This window comes from Oncorhynchus kisutch, unplaced genomic scaffold (genome assembly GCF_002021735.2).
Source record: "Oncorhynchus kisutch isolate 150728-3 unplaced genomic scaffold, Okis_V2 scaffold3827, whole genome shotgun sequence".
In the NCBI taxonomy this organism is placed as follows: Eukaryota; Metazoa; Chordata; class Actinopteri; order Salmoniformes; family Salmonidae; genus Oncorhynchus; species Oncorhynchus kisutch.
In genome coordinates this window covers 248782-266676 of record NW_022265772.1, presented here as the reverse complement: position 1 = coordinate 266676, position 17895 = coordinate 248782, and the positions used below count along the sequence as shown (strand labels likewise).

Here is a 17895-nt window from a genome sequence, read left to right as displayed (position 1 = left end):
AGGATCGATTCAGACAAGGTGGTAAATTGTATGACAAGCGACAGTTTATTCAGAGTGAAGATATCTAGAACAGCGTAATTACGGCTCCCCCGTTAGTTCGTACGGAACGGCAGGCAAAGAGACCGTTACAATCAGTACACCACTTATATATAGAACAGAAAGTAGGTTGATTCTGGAAGATCGGATCTTTGGATTGGTTCAGCTGGGGTGTAGTCTGTAGTCTTCCGCCATTGGCTCAGTTGTTTGTCCGTCATCGTAGAATCCTCTTCGGGCACACAATGTTCAGCTACAAAGGAGATTATGTGTGTGCGCTGGTTTTGGCAGTTAGTGTAATGCGGGAGCTATCCTGTAGGGGACCCCACAGGCTTTACTTTGAGTTGTAGCCCTGTATTAGCAATAGGTTGGTCACCTGCATAAGAAATAGCATTTCTCTACAAAACCCTCTCTTCACGTCTCACCAGAGACGTGACACAACCTAACTAGATCCAGACACAAAGAGAAACTTCTCCCAAGGGGACTATGAAATAAGGCACGGTATTAAACAGAAATAGATATATATGTATTACCATCATGTTCTCCATTCAATCCCACTATGTACTAAGTTGGCTACCAGCCACCTAGGAACTTACAACCCTCATTTAACAGAGCGGAGAACAACAGCTCAAAATAAAAGTAAAATGCTTGTCTACATAAGCCAACTTTTTCCCGCAGGAAAAAGTTGTGATTCCCTCTCTTCACATCTCCAAAGAGATGTGACTTAAACTAGGCAAGTCAGGCGGAATGATCCACTTGCATAACACATACATACATCCCCATAAGGCAACAGCAGATATAATGTAAACCTAATAGGCACTCTCCTCCTCATCCTCGAATTCAAGTAGGTCTTTATCCAGCAGAGGAAACATCTGGGAAGGGGAGGAAGGGTCAATGGCTCTAGAGATAACCCTAGTGATAGGGGAACGGATGCATGGAATGCAACAGCATCCACAGAGAACTAAAATGGCAGCGAACACCGAAATGGATACCAAAATGGAGGACACCAGGGTTTTATATTTACCAAACGCACTCATCCAGGAGTCCCACATCGAGGTATCCATCCCAGAATGAGATTCCATTTTACCATTAAGCGTCCGCAGACCTTCCAGAGCTACGGTCAAGCTACCATCGGAGGCTGTGTTATTAGGGATGAAAGTACAACACTGTTCACCAAACATAGTACAAGCTCCACCTTTCTCCGCCAGTAGCATATCCACTGCAATGTGATTCTGGAATGTCATAAGAGAAGTTGCAGCCAGGCTCTCATGCTCCATACCGTTATCACGCACCTGGCTCTTGTTATCTAACAAAAGACCGCTTGTTCTCGCAACCCCACGCTCTGAATGTGCCCTCCCTTCTGTATTTTTTCAGCATGAGAAAGTCCCCTGGCCCTGACACTTTTAACAATGTTTCAAGTCAGCTATGTTGCATAACACTTACATACATCAACACAAGCCAACAGCAGATAATATGCAATCATATATATGGTAATGGCTATAATGTAAAACACAGGATCCAATAATCCCTCTTTTTCACACCCCCAAGGGTGTGAACAAAAATTCAGCAATGAATCATATAACAGTTACAAAGTTTAAAATACCTTCATGTCCTCCATTCGATCCCACTATGTACTAGATTGGCTACCAGCCACCTAGGAACTTACAACCCTCATGTCAAAAGAGAACAACAGCTCATTCAAAAACAGAACAAAAGAAAATGGTGTGAAATTTAAGTCCCCCTTTTGACACCCGCAAGGGTGTCACTTAGCAAAAACAGGATAACACTTTATTGTTTATTGACATGTAAGATACAGGATAAAACTTTGGTCATGGAAAACAGAGTAAAGCAAAGCAAAGCATTATTATAAACCATCTGGTCCTCTCAGCTACTCCTATCCTGCACCAGTTGGGCTTCATGCCACCCAGGGACTCGAAACCTTCACAACAGGGAGAACAAACATACTGGAAAGAAAACCTATCATAAAAATGTATAACAAGGAACTGTGGTGGTGTAAGATTTATTCTACTACCTCACCCACAGCATACCATGGGTCATCCTCAGTCAGTCTCATCCTCCCCTGAAAGCATGCTTCAGTATCAGCATCTCCAACTGGAGCATCAAGCAAAGGCATCATCATGCCTGAAGCCTTCACCACATCTGTAACAGACTTCTTGAAACACGGTATGATGCAAGCAGCACAACACATCAATAACAAAAATACAAGAATTAGGGTCAGAAATCCAGTAACCACCATACTAGTGTACTTACCAAAACAGGCTCCCACCCAAGAGAACAGGCCAGACTCCTCCACCCCCGGCATGGTCCTCATCTCAGCAGATAGTGCATCAAGTGCATCAAGCCCACTAAGGGCCTTAGATATACTACCATCTGGACTGGTGTTATTAGGAATATACGTGCAACATTGTTCACCGAACATCTTGCATACGCCCCCCTGACTGGTAAGAAGCATATCCAAAGCAAGTCTATTCTGTCTGGCAACCCTAGATGTGGCCTCAAACTGTTCAGACATACCAGTGAGTGCATCACGGGGGTAATTAACAAAACGCTGTTGATCATAGTAGATGTAATGAGTCCATGCAGTCTGCCTTGCATCCACTATGGCTGGACCTATAATCCATCATTCCTACCCAAGACCTGAAACTCATGAGGAACCCCCACTGGCACTCCCAACAGGTTAGTGTGTATGTCAACTACATCCTCTGTCCATGGAGCACTAAGTCTATGTCTCCCATGGAATGGAATGTTTTCAGGTCCCCTGGATACAGAACCCAACAGCTGTTCAGCAGTAACATCAACAATGGTCAGTGGAATTATCAAACTGGTCAGAGCACACGTACCTTGCCAGTCTCCTCTAAGAATGGGTCTCAGCACTCTTTTGGGTCCACAGATCCACCACACATCAGCCAGACCACTAGTTTGGTTTAGGCCTGTAACTGGCCAAGTGGAATTAATGGTTATGTTACTACTGCAATCAGCTTCAGGCAATCTCTATAATCAATGCCATTACCTGTACCCGTGATGCAACTGTAATTGCCCCCATATGCCTCAACACCCCAAGGGGCCCGATGAGGAGGTACTGTAGGAGACACAAGGCTCAAAGAGGAACAGAGTTGAATTGAGCTGAACCTGGTAAAAACCTCTCAGAATACACAACCACCCCTCTCCTTCTCCTATAGCAAATGGGTGTGTAGCCAGAACAGGTCTAGCATGACCAATGTTTCATGTAACTCATGCAGTCCTTTCTTTTCAGGGTCTTAACTGTATACCTCATATAAGACAGCCACAAATTGTCCCTACCATCAAAACCAGTCTCAGTGCCTAATTGATCAATAGCTGAATAGTCTCTAACATTAATTACCTGAATGGGATTTTTAACACAGTGGTGGCAGGTTCGGTCCAGGGGTGGTAGAGGAGTGTGTCTGGCCCTGGTTCGTCTGGGACCTCTGGTTTTGGCAGCACCTTAATAGAAAACACACCCATCGTGTCTGTCCCGGTCCTTTGTAGTCCGAGGGTGTAAGTGCCTGCATCAGAGAGCTTAATAGTTTTGATGGTTAGTAGGATTTCATCACCTTTACAAAGTTCAACAGTGCTCCCAGGTTTTCCCCATATCATGGAAAACCTATCCACCTTTGTGGGATCCCCTATGCTATAAGGATACCCTCTTCTCCAATCCCAGAACTGTCCCAAGTCGGTTATCATGTAATCCCCATACGGACACCCTCCCAATTTAATATAATGTAATTTATAATTTTCGTCCACTTGTTCTGTAGTCATACATTCAGCACTCCACGGGTCAGAACCTGGAATCCGCTGGTACATCACCATCTATTTCCATCGATTTCTCCAGAGTCCTGGAAATAAGGCCTCATACACAGGGAATTAGACAACAGCCCCATAAAACTAAAACAGTCACACAGGTGAATTTAGCCCATAATACAGTGATCATAATATTTTCCCCATTTTCTGAACATACTATCAAACCCAATTATCAGAGAAGTATCCACCCCAGAGTTTTCTGTCAACCCGTGAGCCAGGGTGGTCAAACCAGCTGAGGCTTCGGGCACTGATTCGTCCGGAGCTGTGTTATTTGGGATGTCACCCACGATAAGACAGCTCAGACAAACAGCTTCCATGTGAAGCCCCACCCTTTCCCCGAGAACACATCACTTAGCAAGAGCCAGACACATCTTCACTTCTATGAACAAAAACAGGGGTGACAGGACAGGGAGGATTTTCTTCATTCGAGAGATGGCCCCCGGAATTCTGTTAATTCCAGTTCTCCTCTCGAACACTGTTTATTGTTCGACAGTGTAAATGTGTCCTACCCTCCCGCCGTGCGATATGAATCCGGGTAGCTCTTTCAGCTGGCTGTCACCAGGAGAACTTGGTATGGTCCCCCCAACAAGCCTCTGGGACTGGATTGAGTGACTTCACCTGTAGTTCACCTATAATGCATAAAATGCTGGACATACAGGCTTGGTTAACAAACAGTTTCTCATATGTTTTATCTGATTATATCTTTACCTTCTATGCCCATTTGTTTAGCTACATTTTTTTAATTATTAGTTTCTTATCCAATAGGCCCCATCCTATCCTAGACCACAATTTACCTATCCCCCTTTTGATACCTGGCTTTGCCCAGGTAACAACCTTACCTACTCTAAATAATGACTTAGGTAAGATTAGTATATTATCCTTCTGTTCTGACATTATCATGTAGGAGTGCCCCTTTAATTTTCCACATGTCCAATTCTCCCTTTTGTCTCCACTCAGTGACTGTTATCTACACATTCTGTTATCTTTGCTCGTCCTGGCTCCCTTCTAAAACTTCTCCTCTCTGCTCTCCAACCGTCAAGGTCTCTGCAGTGCGGGGGAGGGCTCTTCTGTCTGCCTTTTCCCATGTTTCCACATTTTAACTAAATGTCTCACTGTTTGGCTTTATCTAAACTCATGGATTTTTTATTTTTAGAAAAACATGTCTATGGTGGCAATTTCTAAAGTCTTTATATAGGTTAAGTAAACTCCACTATAATTAAGTTACCTTAAAAAATAAATTAAATTTAAAAAAAAACTTTTTAAATCTTTTTTTTTTTTTTTTAAACAGTATTACCCATGACCACAAATTCATTATTCAAATGGCACCCCCTTGTGGCTGATCAGACCACCCGAGAGAGCCATGAAAGCAGGTCAAAGGTTACACCATCCCCCTACATTCGTGTTCCATACCATATTAGACATATTAAAGAACCCTTTATCCTTAAAATAAAATAAAAATCACTTGTGTAATTAAAACTCATAAAATAAAAAACTCATAAAGGTTCCATATGTGAGCGTGCCTCTTTAAAATATCATGTCTCTGGGAACATGGAAATCCCCTTAACCCAAACATGTACTACAAAAACAAAACCTAAAAATTATGATAATCCCCTCAAACTCAAATTATTTGTCTCGATGTTTCATGTCTTATTCGTGTTTCTCCAAATTGTCTCCCCAAAATACTTCTTAAATACCCAGCCATTAGACAGACACACACAACTGTGATAAATGTGCACTGTCCCTTTAATATAAAAACCTCAGCCTGCAATCCACTCTGCGGGCCTTTCATTGTTCCCCATAATGAAAACAGATTCTAATGTTAGTATACCTTGACCTCCTGTTTAATTTCAATGATGTTATCTGAACAATCAAACCAAAATCAATAACCGGGAAGTACTTGTGTAAATGAATTAAAAGAACTAAATAAATCTACCTTATTTCTCAGCACTTGGTTAGAACACCACTCCCGTCGCCCCGTACCTAGTGTATATCTTATCTATTACTCAGTGGCTCAATTAATGTTTAACGTAAGTATGTTCAGATGTTGATTATGTAATTGTACAATATTAGTATAGGTCAAACCTCATAATATAAATCTACAAAAATAATTTTACGTTAATAGAGTTTAACACTTTTTCCAACAGTCATGCACCCCCCTCAATATTCTATGATATAACTCTCATCAGCAAGCCTGCGACTTTTTCAACATTCTCACCGGTACCAGCTCCAACTGAAATACCTAATGTACCACACTCGCTTGGTCCCCGACCTCATTCATACCGATATTAGTCCCCGACTGAATATCAAGCGTATTTCATGCACACGATTTGAGTCTCACAAATCTTCATTTACGCCAGTAAGCTTCAATCTACACCATACACACACAAATCTTCATTCACCCCAGCAAGCAGACCAGTGGGAGACGCAATGGCCCCGCCTTCTGTTCATTCTCTGTTTGGTCCCTTGGTTCTTAAATACATGGCTTTTATTTCTTTCAACTTCCTTGTCTCTGGCCTCCTGCAACGTCCCTCTCAACTCACATTCCATTGTTTTCAGCTGGGCCCCTGTTGGCGGCCCCCCTCCTAGATAACCTGCTTGTGTCCATCTTAACTTCAATCCCTCCCAAACTTTCTTTATATGCTTCCATTGTTCCTTTCCCCCTGATCTATATTCTATTTTTTGTTCTAGGAACTCATTAAACCTCAGCTTTGGAGTATTGGGGGTCGCCATTGTGAATTTGCTTTAAACGTAATTTAATTTAATTCAATCGGAATTTAATCGTAGTTTTAATCGAAATTCTCTCCTTCTATCTGAATATAGTTAGCATATACTTCGCCCGACGTTGATTAATACCCACGATGTATTCGAAGAGACACTGCTGCTCGTGCTCTGTCTTATCTCTGAGCTTCTCCTTCGTATATTCAGTTCGAGGAAAAAAACGAATGGGTTGGTATAGCATTTGTGGAGCGCACAACCAAGGGATCTATTCGACTATTTAGTCTCAATATTTAAATATTATATTCAGATATTATTTCAATTATACATCAGTCATTTCGTTCCTGATTATACATTTAACACAAAAGTCATAGGTACATACAATATAGAAGTTTCGGATTTATCCAATACCCCTTATTATAATTCTATCTCTCTCCCTCTATCTAACCACCAACAATCTTAATGGAAACAATTACAACCACATTGCATTTTAATATAAACAGTTACAAATAGACAAAACAAGACAAAACAACACGTTATATCTCTGACCCCTGAAAGCCGATCCTTATCAGTGAATTTCTATCAGACTGAGCCGTACCGGGTCGCGGGACAAAATTACAATTTATCCCCTCGGCGCCAGATTTAATGAATAGTAATTAACTACCCCCTTACTGATCTCTATTCCTGATCCCTATCGAGCTGACCCCTATCAGAATTATTACACATGTCCGACCCCTATCGGTGAAACTCTATCAGACTGAGCCGTACCGGGTTGCGGGACAAAATTACAATTTATCCCCTCGGCGCCAGATTTAATGAATAGTAATTAACTATCCCCTTACTGATCTCTATTCCCGACCCCTATCGGAACTATCCAGGCCTTAAAAGTGATCACTCATCATTGAAAGCTATCAGACTGTGCTGACCGGGTCACGGGTCACAAAATTACAATTTATCCCCTCGGCGCCAGATTTAATGAATAGTAATTAACTATCCCCTTACTGATATCTCATCAATGATTTATATCACACCGGCCGTCGCCGGTTCGTTACTACATATGTTCACTACACTGTTCTTTCGACTCGTCAGCAAATTATAAATTTACACAAGAATTCATACTTACTCGGAAATACTGATCAAAATTTAGACAGACTATACGACAATACGCAAAGTTTGATTTAACAGGCTTTGCTTACCTTATTTATGGTGCACCTTTAGATCAGTTTCCCGAGTTGAGCAGAAATGTTGTCCTCCCCCGAAAGTCTTCACCTGTCCTCCGTGAACCGTCCTTTCACCAACTCGCCCTCTCACACCCAAATCAACTCACTTCGACTGGATCGTTAGTAAACTATCCTCTGCCTACCAAGTTCTGTTAGAAATTAGATATGTAGACGGGCGAGTCGGTCAAGGATCGATTCAGACAAGGTGGTAAATTGTATGACAAGCGACTGTTTATTCAGAGTGAAGATATCTAGAACAGCGTAATTACGGCTCCCCCGTTAGTTCGTACGGAACGGCAGGCAAAGAGACCGTTACAATCAGTACACAGTAGGTTGATTCTGGAAGATCGGATCTTTGGATTGGTTCAGCTGGGGTGTAGTCTGTAGTCTTCCGCCATTGGCTCAGTTGTCTGTCCGTCATCGTAGAATCCTCTTCGGGCACACAATGTTCAGCTACAAAGGAGATTATGTGTGTGAGCTGGTTTTGGCAGTTAGTGTAATGCGGGAGCTATCCTGTAGGGGACCCCACAGGCTTTACTTTGAGTTGTAGCCCTGTATTAGCAATAGGTTGGTCACCTGCATAAGAAATAGCATTTCTCTACAGGGACCATTTTGAAACAAAATAGTAAAATAATTTCTTTGTGGGAAGCATTACATACATTTTTGTGTGAAATCATACAAATCTGCCATTTCAATGAAAATACAGTACTGCATTCAAAAACCCATCTCGTAGAATTTGATTAGGGTTATTAGTCACAATTTGCAGGAGTAGAAAGGTTCATGTTCCCTTACAGAGTTCAAGTATGCCCCATAACTTCCTCCAGCTAGCCTCTAACATCAAACTCTAACTCCAAACTGCAGTAGTTAGTGAAAACTCGTCTATAGTTGATGCGTGATAGTCGTGCTGGTTTTGCAGCCTATGCCCATTCTCCATATCCATATATTGTGTCAATGCGCCAGACTGTACTAAAACCCCACTCAAACGTGTTTCTGTAAAACACGAGTAGCAGCAGAGAAAAAAAAAAGATTTCAGTACAAATAAATAGGATCGATTGAGCATGTCACACCTGAAGAGAAAGGACTCTCACAATGGCCCGTCTTCGACACTCTGCCGCTGACATCCAAGCAGGTGAGTAACACTTAAGAGAGCACTCTGACAGGTGCCGTTTGTCATGACATCTTAGCAGAACCTTTTCAACTGGCCAGTGTTAAGAAGCTACAGTTTACATCCCTGATCCCTCTTTTTTCCCTTTCAGAGGATGTTGCTGTGGTCATCCCGGATGTACCCCACCACCATGCAGAGCTAGGAAAACATTGTGGAAGAGACAAAAAGTGAGTAAAATGAAAATGTCTGCAAGTATTCAGAGGGTCTGAATACTTGCTAAATACAGCGACTAAGTCGCTAAGTTGGCAACACTGAAAGTTAGTGAGGGAAATATGTCTCCAGCTTCAGCGATTTTGCAATTCGTTCCAGTCATTGTCAGCAGAGAACTGGAAGGAAAGGCGGCCAAAGGAGGTGTTGGCTTTGGGGATGACCAGTGAGATATACCTGCTGGAACGCGTGCTACGGGTGGGTGTTGTTATCGTGACCAGTGAGCTGAGATAAGGCGGAGCTTTACCTAGCATAGACTAAAAGATGACCTGGAACCAGTGGGTCTGGCGACGAATATGTAGCGAGGGCCAGCCGACTAGAGCATACAGGTCGTAGTGGCCATATCAATACAATTGACCCTTTCTTTACACTGTTCTAATGAAAGTACATTTCCATAATATCATCTAGCTTCCATAAACGTCGAACAAGGCTTGAACCCGTTTCGGCCTAGTCTATGATGATATGCAAGTTGACTTAGCACATCTATTTCCTTCTTAAAATGTCAACATTCTGGAAAGTAGAGTTGTGCAAAAGCTAATTTCACAACTAAATACACTCATCAGAAAATGTGGGGATTAACTTCAGAGCGAATGCATTTCAAGTATTAGCTCTACCGTAGAGGCACATCCCCTTACTATATAATAGCAGGGTTGCCATTTTGAGAACCTCCAGTGAAAGAACCTTCCATGGTACCAGCTATCTTTCAGAAATGCACGGATGGGATTTGAACCCATGATCTTCGGTTTACAAGACCGACACCTTACCGCTTGGCCACCATGCCACTCTATGCTGCAAGATATTTATCAATATTCTGGAAAGTAGTAGTTGTGTAATGTGAATTTGGCACACAAATAACATCTCTGTTTCCTGTGAGAATTTCAACATTCTGGAAAGTAGGAGTTGTGTAATGTGAATTTGGCACACAAATACTCAGTGGAGAACCTTGGGATTGAACCAAGTACTAAAATAGCATGCACTCCCCCTCTGAGCTTCGATACAATTTTATTTGCAGATAAAATGCAATATTAATACAATGTACTTTTTATATACACCACTCCATTGAAACTAGCAAATTATTTAGCACGTCTCAGTTTCCTGCTGAGAATTTCAATATCCTGGAAAGTAGGAGATGGGCCATTGCAAAAGCTTTAATGGAGAAGCTGGGGATTGAACCCAGGACCTCATACATGCAAAGCATGCGCTCTACCACTGAGCTACATCCCCTTTCTGGGAAAGAAATTTTTTTTCTTATTTTTTTTAAATTTCACCTATAATTAGTCAGGTAAGCTAGTTGAGAACAAGTTTTCATATTCAACTGCGACCTGGCCAAGATAAAGCAAAGCAGCGCAACACAAACAACAACACAGAGTTACAGATGGAATAAACAAGCGTACGGTCAATAACACAATAGAAGAAAAAAAAGAAAGTCTATATACAGTGCGTGCAAATGGAGGTAAGGCAATAAATAGGCCATAGTAGCGAAGTATTTACAATTTAGCAAATTAACACTGGAGTGATAGATGAGCAGATGATGATGTGCAAGTAGAAATACTGGTGTGCAAAGAGCAGAAAGTATATTAAAACAATATGGGGACGAGGTAGGTAGATTGGGTGGGCTATTTACAGATGGGCTTTGTACAGCTGCAGCGATCAGTTAGCTGCTCAGATAGCCGATGTTTAAAGTTAGCAGTGTTGCCAACACCTCAGTAAGGAAAGTAGCTATTGGCTGTCCTAAAAGTCACTAGAAGTTGCTAAATGATGTCATCACCTAATTTGCATAATTGTCTATGTGCATGTAATTGTGATGGACACTGTAGGAGTGAGGAATAACATTGTGGAAGAGACAAAAAGTGAGTAAAATGAAAATGTCTGCAAGTATTCAGAGGGGTCTGAATACTTGCTAAATACAGCGACTAAGTCGCTAAGTTGGCAACACTGAAAGTTAGTGAGGGAAATATGTCTCCAGCTTCAGCGATTTTTGCAATTCGTTCCAGTCATTGTCAGCAGAAAACTGGAAGGAAAGGCGGCCAAAGGAGGTGTTGGCTTTGGGGATGACCAGTGAGATATACCTGCTGGAACGCGTGCTACGGGTGGGTGTTGTTATCGTGACCAGTGAGCTGAGATAAGGCGGAGCTTTACCTAGCATAGACTAAAAAGATGACCTGGAACCAGTGGGTCTGGCGACGAATATGTAGCGAGGGCCAGCCGACTAGAGCATACAGGTCGTAGTGGCCATATCAATACAATTGACCCTTTCTTTACACTGTTCTAATGAAAGTACATTTCCATAATATCATCTAGCTTCCATAAACGTCGAACAAGGCTTGAACCCAGGATTGAACCCATGTGCTTCAGTTTACAAAAACAGATGACTTAGCACATCTATTTCCTTCTTAAAATGTCAACATTCTGGAAAGTAGAGTTGTGCAAAAGCTAATTTCACAACTAAATATACTCATCAGAAAATTTGGGGATTAACTTCAGAGCGCATGCATTTCAAGTATTAGCTCTACCGTAGAGGTACATCCCCTTACTATATGATAGCAGGGTTGCCATTTTGAGAAAAAAAAATTTTCTTCAAAGTCCTCCAGTGAAAGAACCTTCCCATGGTACCAGCTATCTTTCAGTAAGGCACGGATGGGATTTGAACCCATGATCTTCGGTTTACAAGACCGACACCTTACCGCTTGGCCACCATGCCACTCTATGCTGCAAGATATTTATCAATATTCTGGAAAGTAGTAGTTGTGTAATGTGAATTTGGCACACAAATAACATCTCTGTTTCCTGTGAGAATTTCAACATTCTGGAAAGTAGGAGTTGTGTAATGTGAATTTGGCACACAAATACTCAGTGGAGAACCTTGGGATTGAACCAAGTACTAAAATAGCATGCACTCCCCCTCTGAGCTTCGATACAATTTTATTTGCAGATAAAATGCAATATTAATACAATGTACTTTTTATATACACCACTCCATTGAAACTACAATGAAATGATAGCAGCAATTCTAAATACAAGCAAGTATGGACAGTCATCTAACCCATGAACTTCAGTTTTTGAAAATGATGCAATTGAAGTTGGCAACCATGCCACTTCTGTTACATAAATGTACGAACAGGGAATGAACACATGTTCTTCAGATTACAAGAGCAAATTATTTAGCACGTCTCTGTTTCCTGCTGAGAATTTCAATATCCTGGAAAGTAGGAGATGGGCCATTGCAAAAGCTTTAATGGAGAAGCTGGGGATTGAACCCAGGACCTCATACATGCGAAGCATGCGCTCTACCACTGAGCTACATCCCCTTTCTGGGAAAGAAATTGTTTTTTCTTATATTTTTAAATTTCACCTATAATTAGTCAGGTAAGCTAGTTGAGAACAAGTTTTCATATTCAACTGCGACCTGGCCAAGATAAAGCAAAGCAGCGCAACACAAACAACAACACAGAGTTACAGATGGAATAAACAAGCGTACAGTCAATAACACAATAGAAGAAAAAAAAGAAAGTCTATATACAGTGCGTGCAAATGGAGGTAAGGCAATAAATAGGCCATAGTAGCGAAGTATTTACAATTTAGCAAATTAACACTGGAGTGATAGATGAGCAGATGATGATGTGCAAGTAGAAATACTGGTGTGCAAAGAGCAGAAAGTATATTAAAACAATATGGGGACGAGGTAGGTAGATTGGGTGGGCTATTTACAGATGGGCTTTGTACAGCTGCAGCGATCAGTTAGCTGCTCAGATAGCCGATGTTTAAAGTTAGCAGTGTTGCCAACACCTCAGTAAGGAAAGTAGCTATTGGCTGTCCTAAAAGTCACTAGAAGTTGCTAAATGATGTCATCACCTAATTTGCATAATTGTCCATGTGCATGTAATTGTGATGGACACTGTAGGAGTGAGGAATAACATTGTGGAAGAGACAAAAAGTGAGTAAAATGAAAATGTCTGCAAGTATTCAGAGGGGTCTGAATACTTGCTAAATACAGCGACTAAGTCGCTAAGTTGGCAACACTGAAAGTTAGTGAGGGAAATATGTCTCCAGCTTCAGCGATTTTTGCAATTCGTTCCAGTCATTGTCAGCAGAAAACTGGAAGGAAAGGCGGCCAAAGGAGGTGTTGGCTTTGGGGATGACCAGTGAGATATACCTGCTGGAACGCGTGCTACGGGTGGGTGTTGTTATCGTGACCAGTGAGCTGAGATAAGGCGGAGCTTTACCTAGCATAGACTAAAAAGATGACCTGGAACCAGTGGGTCTGGCGACGAATATGTAGCGAGGGCCAGCCGACTAGAGCATACAGGTCGTAGTGGCCATATCAATACAATTGACCCTTTCTTTACACTGTTCTAATGAAAGTACATTTCCATAATATCATCTAGTTTCCATAAACGTCGAACAAGGCTTGAACCCAGGATTGAACCCATGTGCTTCAGTTTACAAAAACAGATGACTTAGCACATCTATTTCCTTCTTAAAATGTCAACATTCTGGAAAGTAGAGTTGTGCAAAAGCTAATTTCACAACTAAATATACTCATCAGAAAATTTGGGGATTAACTTCAGAGCGCATGCATTTCAAGTATTAGCTCTACCGTAGAGGTACATCCCCTTACTATATGATAGCAGGGTTGCCATTTTGAGAACTTTTTTTTTCTTCAAAGTCCTCCAGTGAAAGAACCTTCCCATGGTACCAGCTATCTTTCAGTAAGGCACGGATGGGATTTGAACCCATGATCTTCGGTTTACAAGACCGACACCTTACCGCTTGGCCACCATGCCACTCTATGCTGCAAGATATTTATCAATATTCTGGAAAGTAGTAGTTGTGTAATGTGAATTTGGCACACAAATAACATCTCTGTTTCCTGTGAGAATTTCAACATTCTGGAAAGTAGGAGTTGTGTAATGTGAATTTGGCACACAAATACTCAGTGGAGAACCTTGGGATTGAACCAAGTACTAAAATAGCATGCACTCCCCCTCTGAGCTTCGATACAATTTTATTTGCAGATAAAATGCAATATTAATACAATGTACTTTTTATATACACCACTCCATTGAAACTACAATGAAATGATAGCAGCAATTCTAAATACAAGCAAGTATGGACAGTCATCTAACCCATGAACTTCAGTTTTTGAAAATGATGCAATTGAAGTTGGCAACCATGCCACTTCTGTTACATAAATGTACGAACAGGGAATGAACACATGTTCTTCAGATTACAAGAGCAAATTATTTAGCACGTCTCTGTTTCCTGCTGAGAATTTCAATATCCTGGAAAGTAGGAGATGGGCCATTGCAAAAGCTTTAATGGAGAAGCTGGGGATTGAACCCAGGACCTCATACATGCGAAGCATGCGCTCTACCACTGAGCTACATCCCCTTTCTGGGAAAGAAATTGTTTTTTCTTATATTTTTAAATTTCACCTATAATTAGTCAGGTAAGCTAGTTGAGAACAAGTTTTCATATTCAACTGCGACCTGGCCAAGATAAAGCAAAGCAGCGCAACACAAACAACAACACAGAGTTACAGATGGAATAAACAAGCGTACAGTCAATAACACAATAGAAGAAAAAAAAGAAAGTCTATATACAGTGCGTGCAAATGGAGGTAAGGCAATAAATAGGCCATAGTAGCGAAGTATTTACAATTTAGCAAATTAACACTGGAGTGATAGATGAGCAGATGATGATGTGCAAGTAGAAATACTGGTGTGCAAAGAGCAGAAAGTATATTAAAACAATATGGGGACGAGGTAGGTAGATTGGGTGGGCTATTTACAGATGGGCTTTGTACAGCTGCAGCGATCAGTTAGCTGCTCAGATAGCCGATGTTTAAAGTTAGCAGTGTTGCCAACACCTCAGTAAGGAAAGTAGCTATTGGCTGTCCTAAAAGTCACTAGAAGTTGCTAAATGATGTCATCACCTAATTTGCATAATTGTCCATGTGCATGTAATTGTGATGGACACTGTAGGAGTGAGGAATAACATTGTGGAAGAGACAAAAAGTGAGTAAAATGAAAATGTCTGCAAGTATTCAGAGGGGTCTGAATACTTGCTAAATACAGCGACTAAGTCGCTAAGTTGGCAACACTGAAAGTTAGTGAGGGAAATATGTCTCCAGCTTCAGCGATTTTTGCAATTCGTTCCAGTCATTGTCAGCAGAGAACTGGAAGGAAAGGCGGCCAAAGGAGGTGTTGGCTTTGGGGATGACCAGTGAGATATACCTGCTGGAACGCGTGCTACGGGTGGGTGTTGTTATCGTGACCAGTGAGCTGAGATAAGGCGGAGCTTTACCTAGCATAGACTAAAAAGATGACCTGGAACCAGTGGGTCTGGCGACGAATATGTAGCGAGGGCCAGCCGACTAGAGCATACAGGTCGTAGTGGCCATATCAATACAATTGACCCTTTCTTTACACTGTTCTAATGAAAGTACATTTCCAAATATCATCTAGCTTCCATAAACGTCGAACAAGGCTTGAACCCAGGATTGAACCCATGTGCTTCAGTTTACAAAAACAGATGACTTAGCACATCTATTTCCTTCTTAAAATGTCAACATTCTGGAAAGTAGAGTTGTGCAAAAGCTAATTTCACAACTAAATATACTCATCAGAAAATTTGGGGATGAACTTCAGAGCGCATGCATTTCAAGTATTAGCTCTACCATAGAGGCACATCCCCTTACTATATAATAGCAGGGTTGCCATTTTGAGAAACTTTTTTTCTCTTCAAAGTCCTCCAGTGAAAGAACCTTCACATGGTACCAGCTATCTTTCAGTAAGGCACGGATGGGATTTGAACCCATGATCTTCGGTTTACAAGACCGACGCCTTACCGCTTGGCCACCATGCCACTCTATGCTGCAAGATTTTTATCAACATTCTGGAAAGTAGTAGTTGTGTAATGTGAATTTGGCACACAAATAACATCTCTGTTTCCTGTGAGAATTTCAACATTCTGGAAAGTAGGAGTTGTGTAATGTGAATTTGGCACACAAATACTCAGTGGAGAACCTTGGGATTGAACCAAGGACCTCATACTAAAATAGCATGCACTCCCCCTCTGAGCTTCGATCCAATTTTATTTGCAGATAAAATGCAATATTAATACAATGTACTTTTTATATACACCACTCCATTGAAACTACAATGAAATGATAGCAGCAATTCTAAATACAAGCAAGTATGGACAGTCATCTAACCAATGAACTTCAGTTTTTGAAAATGATGCAATTGAAGTTGGCAACCATGCCACTTCTGTTACATAAATGTACGAACAGGGATTGAACACATGTTCTTCAGATTACAAGAGCAAATTATTTAGCACGTCTCTGTTTCCTGCTGAGAATTTCAACATTCTGGAAAGTAGGAGATGGGCCATTGCAAAATGTTTAATGGAGAAGCTGGGGATTGAACCCAGGACCTCATACATGCGAAGCATGCGCTCTACCACTGAGCTACATCCCCTTTCTGTGAAAGAAATTGTTTTTTCTTATTTTTTTAAATTTCACCTATAATTAATCAGGTAAGCTAGTTGAGAACAAGTTTTCATATTCAACTGCGACCTGGCCAAGATAAAGCAAAGCAGCGCAACACAAACAACAACACAGAGTTACAGATGGAATAAACAAGCCTACAGTCAATAACACAATAGAAGAAAAAAAGAAAGTCTATATACAGTGCGTGCAAATGGAGGTAAGGCAATAAATAGGCAATAGTAGCGAAGTATTTACAATTTAGCAAATTAACACTGGAGTGATAGATGAGCAGATGATGATGTGCAAGTAGAAATACTGGTGTGCAAAGAGCAGAAAGTATATTAAAACAATATGGGGATGAGGTAGGTAGATTGGGTGGGCTATTTACAAATGGGCTTTGTACAGCTGCAGCGATCAGTTAGCTGCTCAGATAGCCGATGTTTAAAGTTAGCAGTGTTGCCAACACCTCAGTAAGGAAAGTAGCTATTGGCTGTCCTAAAAGTCGCTAGAAGTTGCTAAATGATGTCATCACCTAATTTGCATAATTGTCCATGTGCATGTAATTGTAATGGACACTGTAGGAGTGAGGAATAACATTGTGGAAGAGACAAAAAGTGAGTAAAATGAAAATGTCTGCAAGTATTCAGAGGGGTCTGAATACTTGCTAAATACAGCGACTAAGTCGCTAAGTTGGCAACACTGGAACGAATTTTTGCAATTCGTTCCAGTCATTGTCAGCAGAGAACTGGAAGGAAAGGCGGCCAAAGGAGGTGTTGGCTTTGGGGATGACCAGTGAGATATACCTGCTGGAACGTGTGCTACGGGTGGGTGTTGTTATCGTGACCAGTGAGCTGAGATAAGGTGGAGCTTTACCTAGCATAGACTAAAAAGATGACCTGGAACCAGTGGGTCTGGCGACGAATATGTAGCGAGGGCCAGCCGGCTAGAGCATACAGGTCGTAGTGGCCATATCAATACAAATTGACCCTTTCTTTACACTGTTCTAATGAAAGTACATTTCCAAAATATCATCTAGCTTCCATAAACGTCGAACAAGGCTTGAACCCAGGATTGAACCCATGTGCTTCAGTTTACAAAAACAGATGACTTAGCACATCTATTTCCTTCTTAAAATGTCAACATTCTGGAAAGTAGAGTTGTGCAAAAGCTAATTTCACAACTAAATATACTCATCAGAAAATTTGGGGATGAACTTCAGAGCG

The 17895-nt window shown here is 41.3% G+C and overlaps 8 non-coding genes across 8 annotated transcripts; all 8 read right to left on the bottom strand.

Annotated features, from left to right (window-relative positions):
* Window positions 1–9889: 9889 nt before the first annotated feature.
* trnat-ugu (transfer RNA threonine (anticodon UGU)) lies at window positions 9890–9961 on the bottom strand. Its single transcript has one exon. It is a non-coding gene; the product is annotated as a tRNA-Thr (tRNA).
* A 371-nt stretch (window positions 9962–10332) lies between these two features.
* trnaa-ugc (transfer RNA alanine (anticodon UGC)) lies at window positions 10333–10404 on the bottom strand. Its single transcript has one exon. It is a non-coding gene; the product is annotated as a tRNA-Ala (tRNA).
* Window positions 10405–11809: 1405 nt separating this feature from the next.
* On the bottom strand, window positions 11810–11881 carry trnat-ugu (transfer RNA threonine (anticodon UGU)). Its single transcript has one exon. It is a non-coding gene; the product is annotated as a tRNA-Thr (tRNA).
* Window positions 11882–12416: 535 nt separating this feature from the next.
* On the bottom strand, window positions 12417–12488 carry trnaa-cgc (transfer RNA alanine (anticodon CGC)). Its single transcript has one exon. It is a non-coding gene; the product is annotated as a tRNA-Ala (tRNA).
* A 1404-nt stretch (window positions 12489–13892) lies between these two features.
* Window positions 13893–13964, bottom strand: trnat-ugu (transfer RNA threonine (anticodon UGU)). Its single transcript has one exon. It is a non-coding gene; the product is annotated as a tRNA-Thr (tRNA).
* A 535-nt stretch (window positions 13965–14499) lies between these two features.
* trnaa-cgc (transfer RNA alanine (anticodon CGC)) lies at window positions 14500–14571 on the bottom strand. Its single transcript has one exon. It is a non-coding gene; the product is annotated as a tRNA-Ala (tRNA).
* A 1404-nt stretch (window positions 14572–15975) lies between these two features.
* On the bottom strand, window positions 15976–16047 carry trnat-ugu (transfer RNA threonine (anticodon UGU)). The gene has a single exon. It is a non-coding gene; the product is annotated as a tRNA-Thr (tRNA).
* A 542-nt stretch (window positions 16048–16589) lies between these two features.
* On the bottom strand, window positions 16590–16661 carry trnaa-cgc (transfer RNA alanine (anticodon CGC)). Its single transcript has one exon. It is a non-coding gene; the product is annotated as a tRNA-Ala (tRNA).
* Window positions 16662–17895: the final 1234 nt, after the last annotated feature.